The 20,304-nt window shown below is 47.1% G+C and overlaps 1 pseudogene; it reads left to right on the forward strand.

Annotated features, from left to right (window-relative positions):
* Positions 1–9,034: 9,034 nt before the first annotated feature.
* On the forward strand, positions 9,035–9,295 carry LOC148757511 (cytochrome c oxidase subunit 6B1 pseudogene; annotated as a pseudogene).
* Positions 9,296–20,304: the final 11,009 nt, after the last annotated feature.

A 20,304-nucleotide genomic window follows, 5' to 3' on the forward strand; every position in this document is an offset into this window, starting at 1 on the left:
GGCCCGTCGGAGCCAAGGAGGACGGGGGAAGGTAACGGAAGTACGTAGTATCGTAGCGACCAAGATTGTACCCGCCTACGTCGCCACTAACAACGGCTGAGACGAGCAGTTATTTGTAGCCAATGAGGGACAGGATTGAACGAGGTGAAGCCTGCCCTTCCGAGAGTCCTGGAGAAAGTTTCTGCGCGTGCGTCCTAAGGAACGCATAACGTCTTGAGAACGAGCCATTCTGCAGGTTTTCGCTTGTGAGACACCGGCCCCGTTGGTTGGAAGGCGGAATCCGTGCCATTGTGCTGGAGAAGGAGGGTGTGAGTCTTTGATTTATGCCTTATTATGCCGACGCCCCCGAGAAGGGTGACGACTTGCCTTAATGTCTGGATTAAAAAACAAGCCCCTGAGGCTGGTCTTCAAGACCCTTGTGCATCTCATTTTTGAGCCCTCCATCTCCCACCTCCCCTTGTTACATTTACACGGTCCTGGAAAATTAGAACCGCCTGAGCACATCATACTTTTTCATTCCAACAAGACTTCGTCGAAACTGTACCTCCTACTTGGAGAGCTTTTCCTATTCAGTTGTCAGATCTTGACATAAATGTCTCTCCTTCCCTGCCTCTTCAGGCTTGGGCCTCAAGCGCCCAGATAGCCTCTGCACAGAAACAGGCTTAATCAGGAGCTTGATTCTGGCCAGACTTTCAAGAACAGGGCCTTACCATAGACATCGAAATGATAACCAAGACAATTAGTTCAGCACTGCAATTAGTTTCCACACTTCACAGCCACCAAAGAGGGTCGTCTTTAATCTGCCAGTCTATAGTTTTCCTAGTGGCACACTAAACAGCTAGACCACTGGCAGGAGTCCAGGTATCTGAGATCTGACCAGTGAAGGGAACAACCACATCTGATTTCACTTCTGCACACCTGACACTGAAACTAAACAGCCACGGTGGCCCCAGGAGACACCTTTAGGTGTCAGTTTAAACCACCAGTGAACCCAAGTCCTCCATTTAGGGGAATTGCAGAGGATTAGGGTTCCTGCTACTAGTGGCTTTGGCTGCAGTGTGGAGAGTAAATGTTCCTCTGAGGGGACAGGTATCACTTATTCTTGCAAAAAAATATACTTTTCACTGGGGCCAGACTTGCTTCATTTTTGAATTTTCAACTTGACATGACACGCAGGACTTTTTAGACCCTTCTTACCTTGTGAGTAGTGAAGTCCAAGTTAACTCGTTCCAAAATTGGAATATCAAGCCTGTTAAAAAGGAGAGAGCCGGGCCAAAATGGAGTCACCTGCATTAAACCCCACGTCACCAAACCAAGACTTAATATCTAATAGCAGCTTCAGCCTCTCGGAATGTAACCTTTGACCAATCAACCTGGAATTACCTGGTCAGCACTAGTGAGGTAAAATTCGTCACCTTCCATTCCACGTAGAAGGGTGGCCTTGCCTGAAACAACGCATTTTTTGCTAATAATTTCCTTTATCCGCCGGCTCTCTCCCTTTGAAAATCTTTGCTTTTCTTTGGAGTGCCTTTCTAGCGCTTTGGAGCGCCTTTCTACTTGCTAGATGGGATGCTGCCCAACTCATGGACCGTTGAATAATGCCAGTTTGATCTTTAAATTTACTCGGTTGAAATTTTGTTAATGAAAAACCAAGAGAATTGCAAGATTTCTAAGAGTCACACTTCAGTTTTACGGAGAGCTCACTAATTACCACTTTCAAATGAATGTACATGTTAGTTGTCAGGATGGCCCACAAGTCATACAACAAGATGGGCTTCTAGGTGGAGGCTGCCTCTTTTTGACAGAGGCACTAAATGACAAATCATCCATCACAGACACCTGTGCCATCTTCCATATTCTACAAATCTTGGGAGGGCTAGGCTTCCTTTAGATGTTGGGGAACCAGAGTGACAGCAGTTGATTCTTCACTGCTGGAAGGACTGAGCATGGTGCACCTGCACACAGAATCCCAACAAACTGTCACTGGAAATCAGGACACTGAATTAGGTTCCATCAGCCACCCTCACTGGCAGAGAGCTGATGGCACCTCAGACAGGGCTATGGAAACTGAGGACACTAAGAGAAAGTCACTCATATAATGAAAACTCTATAACACAAGTGAGTGGACTTGATCTAAAACCTCACCTACCTCTGGGGACAAATAAAATTAGTTAGATCCACTAACTCTTCTCCACCTGACCTTACCTGACTAGGGAAATCCCCTCTGGCACTGGGATGAGGAAGCAGAGTATATCACACATAGTACCTACTATATTCTGATGTAGACACAACAAGAGGATGTTGAGTTTCTCCTAGGGGTACTGCTACAGTCTGTGTGTGTCCCCTGAAAATTCTTATGTGGAAACCTAATCCCTAAAATAGTGGTATTAGGAGATGGAGCCTTTGGGAGGTAATAAGGTCATAGGCCAGATCTTTCATGGATGGGATTTGTGCCCTTGAAAAAGAACTCCCTTAGCCCCTTGGCCTTGTTAAGATACAAGGAGGGCCAGCCTGGTGGCTCAAGTGTTTGGAGTGCCATGCTCCTAATGCCAAAGTTATCAGTTCGATTTCCACATGGGCCAGTGAGCTGCGCCCTCTACAGCTAAGATTGTGAACAACGGCTCTCCCTGGAGGTGGGCTGCCGTGAGCTGCTAGAGGCCAGCGTGAGTGGTCGGCAGCCAGCGTGAGCGGCTGACTGATGACCAGTGACCGACGACCAGTGACCAACTGCATCAGCCGGGGGAGCGCGAGGCTCATAACACCAGCATGGGCCAGGGAGCTGTGTCCTACACAACTAGACTGAGAAACAATGGCTTGAACTGGAGTGGGGGGTGGGCAGGGGGGTGGAAGAAGGGGGGGGGGAAAGGTACAAGGAGAAGTCTGCCACCCAGGAGAGGGCCCTCACCAGAAAATGCTGCCCACCAACCTCAGATTCCAGCCTCCAGAAGTGAGAGATAGAAATTGTTGTTTATCAGCCACTCAGTCTGTGGAATTGTGTTACAGTAGCCCAAGCACACTGAGATAGGCCCCAGCTACCTCACCATGTGAGCTTCCCTCTGCTAAAGGGAGACGTACAAAGGCTATTCACGTAGGCTTCTCACCATCCATCCTCATCACTGAGACTATCAGAAATGTAAAGAGGGTTAACACGTTGCGTATGGATCATGAGAATCTTCATGAGGGATTACGCAATGTGTTAAGATTTTAGGCCTTTTGCAAACCACCGAGTTAGCCTGACAATTTCAGGGATGCTAGATAAAACACAAGATGCCTAGAACTGAGACAAAAGACATTACTATTCATGACAGAACAGACAGTATGAGCTTCGTGTTCCCATGTGTCCTCACTGCCCCCACAAGCCCCCTGGGGCCATGCAAAGTGGTCCAGGTGGATGCTGTACACTTACTAGGTTTGTGTCACAGCTGGAGAACATTAAGCCTAAGAAACCCCAATCTTTTAACTTGTGTTATACATGATTCTGCCCAACGTTTGCCTCAAAAACATGCATTATCTTTATTACACTGGCCAGGAAATTCATCAGCCCTTTATCCAAGACAGATACTATTACATCTCCCAAGTCTATTATACAAAAATCCGTGCTAATCCAAAACAGAAGTTGACACAAGAGGTGAAAGAATTTGAGATGTTCACTAAGAAGTATTTTCCAATAGTGTGAACCTTTCCCCTAAAAATTTGGGAATAATCGATTGAAAAAAATACAGTTAATATTTTTGATACCAACAGTGACCTCAATTTTGTGGTGCTTGAGCATTGTTACATAATGAAGGAGACAGGAAGGACACATATTCACTGGGAGATTTCACAGGAAGGACAGATTACAGGGGGAGGTGATTGTAACCTACATGAGCCATGAGAGGTGAGAACAAATGAAAAGAGAGAAAATATGTCGGTTCTGAATCCATTGAAATTTGTTAGCTTATCAGAAAAAAAAAAAGAATTCTCTATTCACACATACAACCAATCAATTCTGAATGGATTGCCAATCTGAGTTTTAAACCTATATATTTTTAAAATAACAGAAGAGAATATCTCTATAGTCTTACAATAGTACAATAATTCTTAAACAGAATTATAAGTATTGTGTATAAAGGAGGAAATACCAAGTTATATTAAACTGAAATCTTTCTTCTCCTGAAAAGACACACACACACACACTGTCATGCAGGGAGGCCTGCGGGGTCTCTGCTCCCGCTCCCCATACAAGAACGCAGGATATGGTGAGGCCAAAAAGGAACACCCACGGAGCCATAGGTAGGGGAGTCATACCACTATATTCTCTCTGGCGGCACTATACTCTCACTGGAGGCTGGACCACACTGTCCGCAAACCGCCATCCACGCTTGCCAGCCCAGCCACCATCTTCTTGCTAGCCCCCATTTTTCTCTCTCTTTCCTCTCCTCCTAGCGTAGCCACAGCAGTTATATTAGTGGCCAATGGCTCACTGGTTACAGCTGACGGCCAACTAGCCACAGCTGATGGCCATTTACTACCTGAGCCAGGCACCTGTCTATGTGAGGCCGAGAGCCTGGAAACTACTTTCTGGGGCTCTGCCCCCACACTCCACCCCTACAGGCTCTCGCCTCACAATCTACGCGACAAGCGTCGTCCGCAAGGGGACCTGTGCGAGGAGCCTGGGGGTGAATGCAATATCCTGGACATAGCCAGGCTCTCTGGGCACAGCCAGGGTTTCTCAGGGCACCACCAGTGCTTCTGGGCACGGCCAGACTTCCTGGACTTCTTAGGGTACCACCTGTCTTCCCGGACACAGCCAGGGTTTCTCAGGGCACCACCAGTACTTCTGGGCACGGCCAGACTTCCTGGACTTCTTAGGGTACCACTAGTTTCCCCGGGCACAGCTAGGATTTCTCAGGGCACTGCCACTCTCTGTGGGCACAGCCACACTTCCTTGACACAGCCAGGGCTCTCAGGGCACTGCCACTCTCTCTGGGAACAGCCCGACTTCCTGGGCACAGCCAGGGTATCTTCAGGGCTCAGCCAGACTTCCTGGACTCAGCCAGGGCTCTCAGGGCACTGCCACTCTCTCTGGGAACAGCCCGACTTCCTGGGCACAGCCAGGGTATCTTCAGGGCTCAGCCAGACTTCCTGGACTCAGCCAGGGCTCTCAGGGCACTGCCACTCTCTCTGTGCCTCTCAGGGTACCCTGCTGGAACAACAGCGACTCACAATCAAGGTGCTTACATATTCTCAATGGCGGCCAGTCAAGAGACAAAAGCAAATATCCCCCAGTTCCACTAACAACAGTTCCCAAACAAACAGTCAAGCGGTCCATTAAATTAGGGATGGAAGGCAATTCCCCATAGTCCATAGTCATTCACCAGGGCTGTCCTGGGGGTGAGGGATGACCTTGACCTCACCCTCATCTCCCATGGAGGACTCAGCAAGCGTTACCTCCTGGGACTACTAGTCCTGCATCAGGGCTGCCTGAGCAGGAACTTCCCCGGCCCACAGGGCTGCAACGACCTTCGCTTTCTCCGGCCTGTGCTGGTTGGGGAACCGTCCACATCTTTCCACCTCTCCACGGGGCTCCATCTCTCCAGCAGCTGCATGGCTTTTCCTGTGCTGGTGGGAGAACCGTCCACGTCCTCCCACCCCTCCACGGCGGTCCAGCTCTCCGGCAGCTGCTCCTCCTGGTCTTCCTCAGACTGGGTGTTCATACGCACAAACTGCTCCACCATCCTTCGGAGAGCTTTGGCCGGCACCATACCCTGCTCGCTGCGCCATTTGTCGTGTGGGGCGGCCTGCGGGGTCTCTGCTCCCGCTCCCCATACAAGAACGCAGGATATGGTGAGGCCAAAAAGGAACACCCACGGAGCCATAGGTAGGGGAGTCATACCACTATATTCTCTCTGGCGGCACTATACTCTCACTGGAGGCTGGACCACACTGTCCGCAAACCGCCATCCACGCTTGCCAGCCCAGCCACCATCTTCTTGCTAGCCCCCATTTTTCTCTCTCTTTCCTCTCCTCCTAGCGTAGCCACAGCAGTTATATTAGTGGCCAATGGCTCACTGGTTACAGCTGACGGCCAACTAGCCACAGCTGATGGCCATGCAATCACAGTTGATGGCCATTTACTACCTGAGCCAGGCACCTGTCTATGTGAGGCCGAGAGCCTGGAAACTACTTTCTGGGACTCTGCCCCCCCCCCCCCAAACACACTGTGGGGACAGAGCCCCAGAAAGCAGTTTCCAGGCTCTTGGCCTCACATAGAAAGCTGCTGGCTCAGGTAGTAAATGGCCATCAGCTGTGGCTAGTTGGCCGTCAGCTGTAACCAGTGAGCCATTGGCCACTAATATAACTGCTGTGGCTACGCTAGGAAAAAATGGGGGCTAGCAAGAAGATGGTGGCTGAGCCTGCAAGCCGCGCGGTGAGGGTTGAGAATTGTGCGGCTCCTGCTTCCTGTTTCTCCAACCCAGCCGCCAGCGAGACTATAGTAGTATGACTCCCCCATCTATGGCTCCGTGGGTGTTCCTTTTTGGCCTCACCATGTCCTGCGTTCTTATGTGGGGAGCGGGAGCACAGACCCCGCAGGCAGCCCTGCACGACACCTGTGTTCTTGTGCAGGGAGCGGGAGCAGAGGCCCTGCCTGATAGCCTGCACGACACACACACACACACACAATGTGGGTGAATGAATCATATCAGCAGATATAGAGAACTATTACAAATCAATAAGAAAGACAATACAATAACAGAAATAGACAAAATAAAGTAACACACTGAAAAATGGTCTCCAATGTCTAATTGAAATGTTTAAAGATGCTCAACTTTCATAATAATCATGGAAATCTAAATAAAACCACTACTTGGTACTATAAAACACAACCAGAAGCCTAAAAATTAAAATAAAATTAACAGTATTGACAAGGATGTGGCCTAATTAAGAATCTCCAACACTGCTGGTGCATGTCGTAATTGGCACAGATGTTTTTCAAATTCCTTTGGCACTATTTCATAGAGCTGAAGCCTAACAATGCCACTATCACATGATCAACGCAAATGTGTAGGTGTGTCATTGACACATAGCGGATATTTACATATCAGGACTATTCCTAACAGTCCAAAACTGAAAAACACCCATGTGCCAGTGAATAGAGAAATGATTTTAAAAATGTTTTATGGAGATCTACCTAGATGACAGAGTAGACAAATGCTGTGCTTACCTCCTGCCATGAAAACATTAAATCTGAAACTAAATCATGGGACAATCAACCTGGAGAACCATCTGAAGTCTGCATGAACAGAAGTATTTCAACTAAGGATATAAAGAAGAACCCATGTAGGAGGCACAGAGACGTGGAGTGGGCCAGCCCCACACATCTGTGTGGTGGTTGAGAATTGGGAGGGATATCTCAACCATGGAGCTTCCATCTGGAGCCCCTCACAAGGCTCCCCAGCCGGAGTACTGGTACTAGAAAGAGGTAACTGCACACCATCTGGCTGTGAAAAACAGTCGGTATTCCAACCACCTGTGTGGGATGGAAGGCTGCGGGAATTCCAGAAGTCCTGTTAAAGGACCTGCACACAGACTCACTTGGTCGCAGGCACTCACCCCAAGTTCCAGTGACTCGAAGGGCATTGGAGACATATGAGGAGAGACTGAGTTGTGTGGGTTCAGGGGAAGGACTAGAAGGAGACTCGGCATTTTCCCTGTGTGGGGTCCTTCTCCCATGTAGCTGGCAGCCGGGCACTGTCTTTCCTGTGTTGAGCCCTCTGCCCACACCCATGGCCAAACCTGATTCTGAATTGGCCTGGTGAGCTCTGCTCACTCCACCCTGGTGACTACCTGGGACCCGCCCCATAAAACTCACCCAAATTGCTCACCAGAAACAATTTCTTGGCAGGCAGCCAGCCCAGCCCACATTTCACTCTTTTTTGGACAACTATCCAGGGTCTATGGACCCCAACTGGCTTTGGTGTGCTCTGAGACTTTTGCTAAGTAGCTCCATGCTCAGCACTAGCACCAAACCAGAATCTGCATTAGCTGGGTGAACACAATTTGTCCCACTATGTTGACTCCCTGAGACCCTGTCTCACCCAACTCACATACCACACAAAGCTTGATCAGGAGCTGGCAGGCAGCAGGCCTGGGGTGTCCTGGCTTCTTGCAAAGCTACCCAGTCCCAGTTCTGGTGGCAGCCATTCTTGATTCTCAGCGTCACCTCTCCCATGCACCTCCAGGTTTAAGATAGGAAGCAACCAACCATGAATCATTTTGCAGCTCCTACCAGGTAGTTCCCAGCCAGTCATAGGCAATGGATGACTTGGGCCTGCATGGTAGACCCTTGGTCCCAGAACCAAGAAACTTGAAGGGTGACTTCAGACCAAAGCAGAGAACCATGCAATTAGCTCCACAAGCAGCACATCCAAAGGGCAGTGTGAGCAGGATCCACAGACCAATGGGACACATCCCACTCAACGGAGTAAGCCCCTCACACAGCAGTCTGTAAGCTGTGGATGTGGCAAAGCCCCACAGCCAGTCAGCCTGAGGGTCAATCTCACCCACTGATGTGCCAATAGCAATCAAGGCTCAACTATAACGGGTGCACATACAACTCACACAAGGGACACTCCTGGAGCACACAGCACAGGTGACTAGGGAGACTATACCACTGGGCCCCACAGGGCACCTACTACATAAGGCCACCTGGTGGAGAGATATAGCAGATCTACTTAATACATAGAAACAAACACAGAGAGGCAGCAAAAAAGAGAAAACAAAGAAAAACATCCCAAATGACTGAACAGGAGAAATCTACAGATATAGCACAAAAGAAGTAAACAAAATAGAGGCAAGCAACCTACCAGATAGAGTTCAAAACAATGGTTATAGGGTGCTCAAAGAACTTAATGAGACCTTCAACAAAGTGATAGCAAGCAAAAAAAAAAAAAAAAAAAAAAAAAAGCACACAGAAACCATAGAAAAGAACCAGTCATCTGAGAGTCACATTGAGCTGGGAGCTGCTTCGTGGACATGTTTAGGAGTCAGCAACATGGCAACAGATATCAAGACCAAAATCAACAACTGCCAGACTTCCCTTATTATCAGCTGTTTCCACAACCAGAACTAGATGGGGAACTTTTGGCAGAAGTACCTGGACTTCCAATGCTGAGAGGAGGCAATGACCACCAAAGGGGGTGATGTCTTTGTGTGTAAATGGTACCGGTATGTGTACAAGTCCCTCTGCCCCACATCTTGGGTGTCAGCCTGTAATGACTGTCAGACAGAAGGCACATTTCCTGGGAAGATCTAAATGCTCCAGCCCACCTTTCCTCTGTACTTCATGCTTCTCCTTGGGAGGTGAAAGGAGATCTGGGTATATCCCAACCTGGGATGCTGAATCATGGCTTAACTAATAATACATACTTGTTTGCAAGATTGAAAAAAAAAAAAGACCAGTCAGAAGTTAAGACTACAATAACTGAAATGAAGAATGCAATAGAAGGAATCACTAGCAGACTAGATGACGCAGAGAATCAAATCAATGATTTTGAAGACAATGTAACAGCAAACACCCAATTGAAATAGCAGAAAAGACTATAAAAAAATGAAGATATTTTAAGACCTATCTGGGACAACATCAAGCACAACAACATTTGCACCATAGGAGTACCCGAAGGAGAAGACAGAAAGCAAGTGATTGAGAACCTATGTGAAGAAATAATGATGGAAAACTTCCCTAACCTGGCAAAGGAAAGAGACATACGAGCCCAGAGAGCACAGAGAAACCCAAACAAGTTGAATCCAAACAGGCCCATACCAAGATACATCAAGATGAAAATGGCAAAAGTTAAAGAGAGAGAGATAATCCCAATAGAAGCAAGACAAAGGCAACTAGCTCTTTATTAGAAAGCTTCCATCCGATTGTCAGCTGTTATCTCAAACATTGCAGGCCAGAAGTGATTGGCAGGAAATATTCAAATGATGAAAAGCAAGGACCTACAACCAAGAGTAGTCTACTAAGCAAAGTTATCATTCAGAATCAAAGGACAGCTAAAGAGCTTCCCAGATGAGAAAAACCTAAAGCTAAAGGAGTTCATCATCAAAACAGTAGTACAAGGAATGTTAGAGGGACTTATTTAAAATGGAAAAAAATAAATAAAAATAGAATAACAAAATGGCAATAACACATATCTATCAACAATTACTTCAAATGTAATCTAAAAGCTCCAGTCGAAAGACATAGGGTGTCTGAATGGACAAGAAAACAAGACCATCACATGTACTGCCTACAGGAGACTCACTTCAGATTAAACGACACACACAGACTGAAAGTAAGGGATGCAAAAAGATATTTCATGAAAATGGAAACAAACAAAACTGCTGGGGTAGCAATACTTCTACCAGACAAAATAGACTTTAAAACAAAGGCTGTAACAAGAGACAAAGAAAAACCCAGTCATCGCACTTCTGAGTATTTATCCAAAGAATCCCAAGTGTTACTTTGAGGGGACATGTGCATCTATATGTTCATTGCAGAATTATTTACAATGGCCAAGATGTGGAGGCAGACTGGGTGTCCATCAATGCATGAATGGATAAAGAGGAGGTGGAACATATATACAGTGCAATATTGCTCGTCTATGGAAGAGAATGGGTTCATGCCATCTGTGGCGGCATGGATGGACCTGGAGGTTATTGTGCTGAGTACAGTGTCAGAGAGAGAAAGACAGATGCAATTATATGCAGGGTGATTTTACTGATATATGGAATCTAAAGAACAAAATTAATTTAAAAACCCAGAAACACACTGAGAGATACACAGTACATTTTGATTGTTGCCAGAAGGGAGTGGTGTTGGGGGAATGGGTGAGCAATTAAGATACACAAATTGGTAGTTGTGAAGTTGTCATGGGGATGTAGGGTATAGCATAATAAATATAGTGAATGATACTGTAATATCTATGTGTGGTTTTACATGGGTACCAGATTTATTGGAGTCATAGAGAGTTTGGGGTTCAGGGTAAATAAAGGATTAAGAAGTACAAATTGGTATCCACAAAAGAATCATGGAGATGCCAAGTGTATCATAGGGAATATAGTCGATTATATGGTAATAACTATGTATAGTGCCAGGTCGCTACTAGATTAGTCAAGAGGATCACTTCTTAAATTATGTAAGTGTCTAAGTACTATGCTGTAAGCCTGAAATTAACATGAAATGATATTGAATGTCAAACGTAATGGAAAAAATAAAAAAGCTGGGAAAGATGAAGGGGAATAAGAGGTCCAAATTTCCAGGTATGAAACAAATAAATCATGGGGCTGTAACGTACAGCACAGGGAATACAGTCAATAATATTGTAACAGCATGGTATGGTGTCAGATGGATGCTGGAGTAATCATGGTGATCACTTCCTTAGGTAAATAGATGTGGAGTAACTATGGGGTACACCTAAAACTAGTATAGTAAGCTAGCTCTACTTTTAATAAAAATATAAAGAAAAAATAACTTTTATAGTCAGACAATAGAATCCAGTACAGCAACACAACTGAATAACCAACAAAAACAACCAGCAATAAATTCACAAACAACATAAGGACTGATAAACACAAAACACAAGAAGTTAAGGCTGTATGATTTCCTTTTTATAATATGCAAAACAAGCAACAGTAACATGTGCTGTTAGAGGTCACAGGCCATGCTAACGCTGAGGAGGAATGACACGGGAGGGAGCACAGAGGGTGCTGAGGGTCTGACGATATTCTATGTGTTGATCTGGGTGCTGAGTACAGAAACGTGTTCACGCTGTGAACTTTCATTCAGCTCTGCACCTTTGCCCTGAGTGAGCATCTCCAAATTCTTAAAGAATATATTACCAATCTAGATGATAAAATACAGTTAACAGATTAGTATTGGAATATCCTTATAGTGTTAAGGTGGTGTTTAACTGCATTAAAGGAAATGATGCTGTATAATTAGTTTTAAATATATGTTGGAATTTCTACGTGAAACGAACCAGTAATGATTATGCAACTTTCAAAGAAAACATGTTAATTACAATGTGGAATGATAATGTAGAAGTACAATATATAATTATATTTTAAAGTTAATAAAATAAAAATTAACATAGATAATATAAGAAAACAATCTGTGCTGATACCAAAATATAACAAATATTATGTTAAATTTAAAAAGACTCATTATTCTTTAAAAATCAAACATCTCACATTGTGTGTTCACCACCCAGAGTACACCTGAAATTTATGTAACTTACTAACAATTATCACCTCAATAAACTTTAATTAATTAATATACGTATATATATATATATATATATATATATAAACGCAAACATCTTTTATTATATTAGTTGAATATTTTTCAAGGCATATGGCCAAAAATGAGAACTAAATATATTTTATGTAATTTTAACAATTATATGACTAGAATGGCAATATACACATCACGTAACATACACATTAAGATTTCTCATTATTGTAATTAGTACAATTTAACATTTTCTCAATGTAGAACGTTTCAATATATCACCTGACTTTATACGTATAGGTATATATACATATATTGTGGGGACAGAGTCCCAGAGAGTAGTTTCCAGGCTCTCGACCTCACGTGGTAACGTGCTGGCTTGGGTAGTAGATGGCCAGCAGCTGTGACTACTTGGCCATCAGCTGTAACCAGTTAGCCATTAGCCACTAATATAACTGTGGTGGCTACACTAGGGGGTTGGTTGGTTGGCAGAGAAACGGACGGTAGATTACGGATTGTGTGGAGACTGCTTCCTGTGTCTCCAACCCAGCTGCCAGCGAGACTATAGTGGCTCCATGGCTCCGTTGGTGTTCCTTTTTGGCCTCACCATATCCTGCGTTCTTGTGCGGGGAGCAGGACCAGAGACCCCGCATGACATATGGCGCAGCGAGCAGGGTATGGTGCTGGCCAAAATTCTCCGAAGGATAGTGGAGCAGTTTGTGCGTATGAAAACTCAGTCTTGGGAAGCCTGTGTGGAGCAGCGCCAGGAGCAGGAAATGCAATCTGCCTGGGAGAAACATGACCCCTTGGAGAATTGGTGGTCCTCTTTGGCCTCTGGATGGCACACCACCCTTTGGCCATAGAAGATGTTGCCTTCCTTTTGGTAGTCTGCTGCTGCCGTAGGCTCCGAGGGTTGTGGACATCTTACACCAAGGCCTCCACCCAATCGGAGGCCTGGTGCAGTGAACAGGATTCCGGCCAGGTAGGAACGGTGTCTGACTCTGGGCAGGAGGACAGGTGGCCCCCACACAGTGTGTGGTACCCAGTAGCCCGTGTTCTCAGGAGTTAGATCCCCAAGGAGGGGTGGGAGGACATGGATGGCTCTCCAGCCTGTGTGGAGAGGGCCCTGCAGGTTCTAGCTGAGTGGTTGCTGGAGGAGGTGAATGGGACAGCCAGCAGTGTGGGATGGATGTTCCTCCAGCATTACGTCGTAACACGGAAGACGTGCTTAATGAAATAGCCCAGGTGCAGGACCAGCAGCCCTGGAGAGAGTCACTGGAAGTTCAGGTGCGTCTGTTAGAGGAGGAGCCCCAAAGTGGAGACTCTGAGGCAGAGGCAGATGATGCGAGTGGAAGCGATGTAGCTCCCCACCCCACACCTCGCCTATTGAGCAACAAAAGGTGAGGCATGAGCAAACTATTGGCCCTGGGGGCGTTGCTGCCGGCAACCCAGCTGTGACTGAGTTCACAACCTACACCCCTTACACTCCCACTGAGATGTAGGATCTGGGGAGGCGGTGCCAACAGTGTCTTGGAGAGCCACTCCAAGCTTGGCAGCTGGGTTTATGGGATGAGGGGGAGACAGCATTCTCTGCTCCCCAGGCGAAATGGAAAAGCTAGCCTCCGTGGCAGTGCATCTGTCCCTGCAACAAAGGTTACAGAATTGCCATAGGTTGGCCCAAGACCAGAGTAAACATACTCTAATGGAGTGGCTCACTGCTGCAGTACACACAGTATGGGGAGAGGCTGGCGAGCTGCCAGATACTGTGAGTAAATGTCAGTCATATACGGAATTTACTCAAATCATCCCTAATGTTCAACCCTAATATATGAGGGCCGGATGACGAGCATTTTACAACGCAGCATGAGAGATCTGGTTTTGGATACTGCCCCTGCAACTGCTTTTGGATCCTTGGTTGCCATTCTTACGCCTTATGTGGGGCGGCAGATCCATGAAGTTACCATTGCTATGGCCACCCTGGGGGATGTTGAAAGCCGGCAGCAAGGGAAGTTAAGACAGGAGGTCCGAGTAGTTGAGACCTGGAAGCCAAAATCAAAAGTAAGGGGGCGAGGTCGCAGGCCTCAGAGAGTAACACGCGCACAGATGTGGCGTGATCTCATGGCAGCAGGGGTTGATCAGGAAAAAATAGACTGACAACCCAATGCAATCTTGTTGGAAATTTGGAAACAGTTGAGTCCGGAACAGCAATTCTGGCGAAGCCCAAAGGGGAAGTCCAGGAAAGTGTGACTCGTGTCTCTCCAGGACTTCATGTGGCCACTTGAGGCCGACTCCTTTCAGCTTGATTGGGGTAGGAGGGAGCAAGGTACCCGGTCAGAGGGGACGAGCAGGGACCGGAGGCCCCACGTGGAACTGTCCATACATTGGTCCCCTTCTAATGTGCAGAGGGTTTTGGCCCTAGGTGACACTGGCGCAGACTGCAGTCTCGTTTATGGGAACCCAGAACTGTTCCCCGGACCAGCAGTCTGCATTGATGGCTATGGGGGAAAGACTGTGACTGTAAAAGCCGTTTCCTTACCACTGGGTATAGGGAGGCTTCCCCCTTGTACCTACAAGGTGTATGTCTCCCCCGTTCCGGAGTATATTCTAGGGGTGGACGTGCTACATGGCCTCAGCTTACAGACGTCGGGTGGAGAGTTCCGTCTACGGATCCGGGAGGTGAAAGCTGTGACACGCGGGCATGCTCACCACCCTCCTCAAGTGTTGCCACAGCCCTGGCGCGTGGTTACAGTGCGACAGTACTGCCTGCCAGGAGGGCAGGAGGAGGTTGGTCGTACAATATTGGAATTGGAAAAGGCACATATTGTGAGGCCAATGCACAGTCCCTTTAACTCCCCAGTATGGCCTGTCAAGAAGCCAGATGGGACCTGGTGAATGACTGTGGACCATAGGGAGTTAAATAATGTGACGCCACCTTTGCACGCGGCAGTGCCTTCAATACATGAGTTAATGGATTGTCTGTCCGCCTGGGAACATATCACTATGTAGTGGACTTGGCCAATGCTTTTTTCTCCATTGACATTGCACCCGAGTGTCAAGAGCAGTTTGTTTTACTTAGGACGGGCGGCAGTGGACATTTCAAGTGCTTCCGCAAGGACACGTGCACAGCCCCACTATCTGCCATGGGCTCATAGCCCAGGATTTGGCACAGTGGGATCACCCATCCTCTGTGATCTCGTTTCACTATGTTGATGACATATTACTAACATCTGATTCACTTTCAGATTTAGATCAAGCAGCTCCCTCTCTTCTCTACCACCTGAAGTCATGTGGCTGGGCGGTGAACGAGGCAAAGGTCCAAGGCCCTGGCTTATCTGTCAAGTTTTTGGATGTTGTGTGTTTGGGTGTTGTGTGGTTGAGTAAGACAAAGGTCAAACATGAAGCAATTATTGATAAGATACAAGCCTTTCCGCAGCTGACCAAGTTCTCCCAACTGTAGACGTATTTGGGTCTCCTGGGGTATTGGCAGGTGTTTGTACCCCATTTAGCACAAATGGCAAGGCCGTTGTATAACATAATAAAAAAAAAGGGGGGTGCCTCATGGAATTGGACAGAGGCTATAGAGCAAGGCTTTGTTGCCACAAAACAGGCAGTGCAGCAGGCACAGGCTCTACCAGTAGTAGACCCTGGTCGTCCATTTGCACTTGATGTTCACGTAACCCAAGAAGGGTATGGTTGAGGCCTCTGGTAACAGGAAGAGAGTCTCCGGTTGCCAGTGGGATTCTGGTCCCCATTGTGGAAAGAAGCGGAGGTCCGCTACTCTCTAATAGAGAAACTGCTGGCTGCTGTGTTTGCAACCCTAGTGGCCATAGAAGCCATCACAGGGACAGCACAGGTGTTGGTTTGAACAACCTATCCCATCCAGGGGTGGGTCTGTACATGGACCCAGGGACCCAAAATGGGGGTGGCACAGACAACCACCCTCGCCAGCTGGGGTGCCTACTCAGAGCAACGTAGCACCCTTATTTCAAGCCCTTTGAGCACAGAGCTACAACAGGTCCTGGGGCCTGTGGAGCTTGTAGCCCAGGCTGAGCCAAGCTCTCTGCCTAGAGGGGAGGACTTGGAGCCCTCGCCCTACAGAGAAGGACAGTCCCCAGTACCTGAAGATGCCTGGTTTACTGATGGTTCTAGCTGGGGAGCTGCAGCTGTTTGGACGGTGATTGATGTACAGCCCAAAACAGACACCATTTGGTTTGATACCAGGACGGGCCAGAGTAGTCAGTGGCCTGAGCTATGGGCTGTGTGGATGATAATCAGCCATGAGCCCGGCCCCTAGTTATTTGTACTGACAGCTGGGGGTGCTCCGGGGCCTAACCCTGTGGCTCCTCACGTGGAAACACCAAAACTGGTTGGTAGGACACCATCCACTGTGGGGTCAAGCCATGTGGCAGGACCTCTGGGACCTACAGTAGAGAAAGGAGGTGACCCTAATGCATGTCACAGGTCACTCTGCCTTAGTGTCCCCAGGTAATGATGAAGCAGATGCCCTAGCATGGGTCCGATGGTCAGAACGGGCCCTACCACTGATGTGGTCCATTGGTTGCATAGGAAATTGCAGCACGCTGGAAGCCGAACCATGTGGAAGGTAAGCAGATGCTGGGGTCTGCCTTTGAAATGGCAAGAGATAGCAGATGCCTGCTATGACTGTGCCGTCTGTGCCCAGGACAGCCCCCAACGGCAGAGGCTCCCCTGGGAGACACAGCAGATTATGCAAAGGAAGGTGCCCCTCACTCGCTGGCAAGTGGATTACATTGATCCCTGCCTAAAGCCCACAATGTGATGTAGGCATTCACAGCAGTGGACACTGCTGCAGGGTTGATGTTTGCTTGGCCATGTCCAGCTGTGGATCAGCGGCAGCGGTCGCTCTTACACGGCTGTGCGCCCTCTATGGATGCCCCCAAGTCATTGAAAGTGACAGGGATACCCATTTTATGGGGCAAGAAGTGCAGTGCTGTGCTGCCAGGATGGACGTACAATGGTTGTTTCATACCACATACAATCTATAAGCGGCTGGCATGATTGAACACTACAACAGCCTTTTGAAGCAAGGCCTCCGGGTGTCAAAACACCCTCCCACGATGCGCAACTGGGCCTCACGTCTGTGGGACGTCTTGAGAATCCTGAATGAGAGACCACAGAAATGAGGGCCTGCACCAGTAGAAGCTCTGCTACATCGAACGGCCGCTCCCATTCAATTACAGGTTACCACAAGTGAGACTATTAAAGCCAGGCTACAGCAGAAATGGGAACATTTTGCTGCCAGCACCCACATGCTTGAAAGCAGGGGAACAGCAGCAATGGACTTGGCCCTGGTGGGTCAAAAGCCCCCACTGTCAGTGATTGGGCCTGATAGCCCCATGGGGAACTGGTCTGACCCATGATTTGCAAGTGACGCCAGGGGTGGTGGCGGAGTGGCCACCACAAGTGACTGTGGTATATGAAGGTCCCAATGCTGGGACAATTTTGTGGGGAACTTATATGCTCTCACTATGGCCTATTATGGGGTCCCCTGTTCTGCTACATGTTGAAACTGCACAAGGGACCCCAAGCACTGCCATAAAGGTCTGGTACCACAAACCAGAAATGTGCCAGTGGCAGCGACCCTCTTAGCCCAGAACTAAAAGCTGGCATGTATCCTCCCAGATGGAAGGGATTTGCCATTGTTGGTTCCTATGACTACTATTTCTTTATGCCCGTAGGTGCCTACAGGCTAATACGGCACAGGGCCCCGTTTGGAAGACACTTGTGTAGATTGTGAGGTGAGACCCATGAGGGGTGGAGTGTGGGGACAGAGCCAAGAGAGCAGTCTCCAGGCTCTTGACCTCACGTGGAAAGGTGCTGACTCAGGTAGTAGATGGCCATCAGCTGTGACTGCCATCAGCTGTTACCAGTTTGCCATTAGCCACCAATATAACTGCCATGGCTATGCTAAGGGTTAGTTGGTTGGTTGGCAAAGAAGCAGACGGCAGATTGTGGTTGCTGCTTCCTGTGTCTCCAACCCAGCTGCCAGCGAGAAATAGTGGTATGACTCCCCTATCCATGGCTCTGTTGGTGTTCCTTTTTGGCCTCACCATATCTTGCATTCTTCTGCGGGGAGCGGGACCTGAGTCCCTGCATGATAAGGACCACATAGGCACACTAGTTTAAAGGTTTTGTGTAAATTCACTCAGTGGCTAGGGGCAGAGTGGGGATTTGAATCTGGCTGGTCAGATAAGACAGACAACATTTAGTTCATAATAGACTAAAAGACTCTTTAGCTGTGCCCTTCAAATGAAATAGATCTCAAGTTAGCATTGTTTTTTTTTTTCCAATTGGCATATCTTTCTTGAAGGGAATTGTGGATAACAGGGTTTATCGTAATTCCCACATTTTTCTTATTAGTTTCAGGTGTACAAAACAATGTAGTAGTTAGACATTCTCACCCCTCACAAAGTGATAACCCCGCTCCCCCAATCTACTACTTCTCTGATATCCTATATACCGGTTACAATTCCATTGACTCTATTTCCTATGCTGGACTCCACATCCCCTGTATATTTATATGTATATATGTACATATATATATAAATATATGTATATTTATAGTTGACATTCAATATTATCCAGTTACCGCTTACAGTGCACAGCGCAGTGGTCAGACATCTACACAGTCCATGAAGTCAATTTAATATTGTTTTTATATCTTGTGATTCCAGTTTTGATGGCTGATTTTTTTTATTAAACCTTTGCTAATGACAAACGTACACTTCAGAAGACTTATTCTACAAGCAAATGTGAACTCTGAATAAAGATTTAGAGGGCTTTAAAAACGTAGATGGACTGACTGCAGAAATAAATTGCAGAGACCTGCCCTGGGACAAGTTGGGTTAACGAATGCAGAATGGCACAATATTAGGATGGCAACAGAAAGACTCATTTGCTTTGTTCCAAGAGAAGAAGTACAATAGCATGGCTCAAAGACATTAAGGGACAAAAACACTGATGCCTGATGTATACTGTATGGTAGAAACAAAATTATTACTCATTTTGGTTCACATATAGTATATACCTATTTTAATAACTGAGTTCAATGAAATTAGCAGCAAGGCATGAGTTGTATAAACGATATTTACAGGGCACATATGCAAAATGGAATGCTAAAGGAAAACACTTGTGTGTTTTATAAATGACATACTCATACATTGCTCCATGGGTATTACAATATTTAAGAACAGCAAAAATATTACAATCTACATTTCAGCCAGAAAATGCTACCTGAAACTTTTCAACTTGTATTTTTCTTAAACGTTACTTCATCAACTTTAAATAAGCAAACTGTCTATGATCAATAGTCACAATGATTAAAGGCATTAGGCATGAAATACACCCAGAGTCACAGAAAACATTTCCACTCCAGCATATGCTCTGAGACACACAATCTGTCCTGACTCAGATGCTTCCTACACATGGAAAAGCATGGACATATTACGGGTGCAGCTCTAGAAACTGAAAATTATGTCTATGATGCCTGCAAAGTTGGCTGACCAGACATGACTGTAACGACAGCCCTTAAGCATATTAAAAATCAGGCTTCAGGTCACTGCATTAACACTACTGGGACTTGTGGTGACCATGACACTGCATCACATCAGGAACCATCATGGTGGGGACATGTCCAGGACCCATCTCTCTTCACCAGCTCAGCTCCAGCCTCAGGAGTCCCTCTGTGGGGACAAAGCTCCAGAGAATAGTTTGCAGGCTCTCGGCCTCACGTGGAAAGGTGCTGGCTCGGCTGTGGCTGATTGGCCGTCGGCTGTGGCCGGTTAGCCGATTGGCCACTGGTATAACTGCTGCGGCTACGGAGGAGCCGAGGATTGCCGAGGAGCCGAGCAGAGCTGAGGAGAGCGGAAGAGGAGAGCTGAAGAGAGCGGAAGAGAGGAGAGGAACAGAGTGGAAGAGAGTCGTCGGTCGGTTGGCGGAAAGGCGGATGGCAGGTCGCATGTCCAGTGGGCCCAGCCTCCAGTGAGACTATCGTGGTATGACTCCCCTACCTA

Source organism: Rhinolophus sinicus, chromosome 8, assembly GCF_057876585.1.
Source record: "Rhinolophus sinicus isolate RSI-liver-muscle chromosome 8, RSI-T2T, whole genome shotgun sequence".
NCBI classification, from domain to species: domain Eukaryota; kingdom Metazoa; phylum Chordata; class Mammalia; order Chiroptera; family Rhinolophidae; genus Rhinolophus; species Rhinolophus sinicus.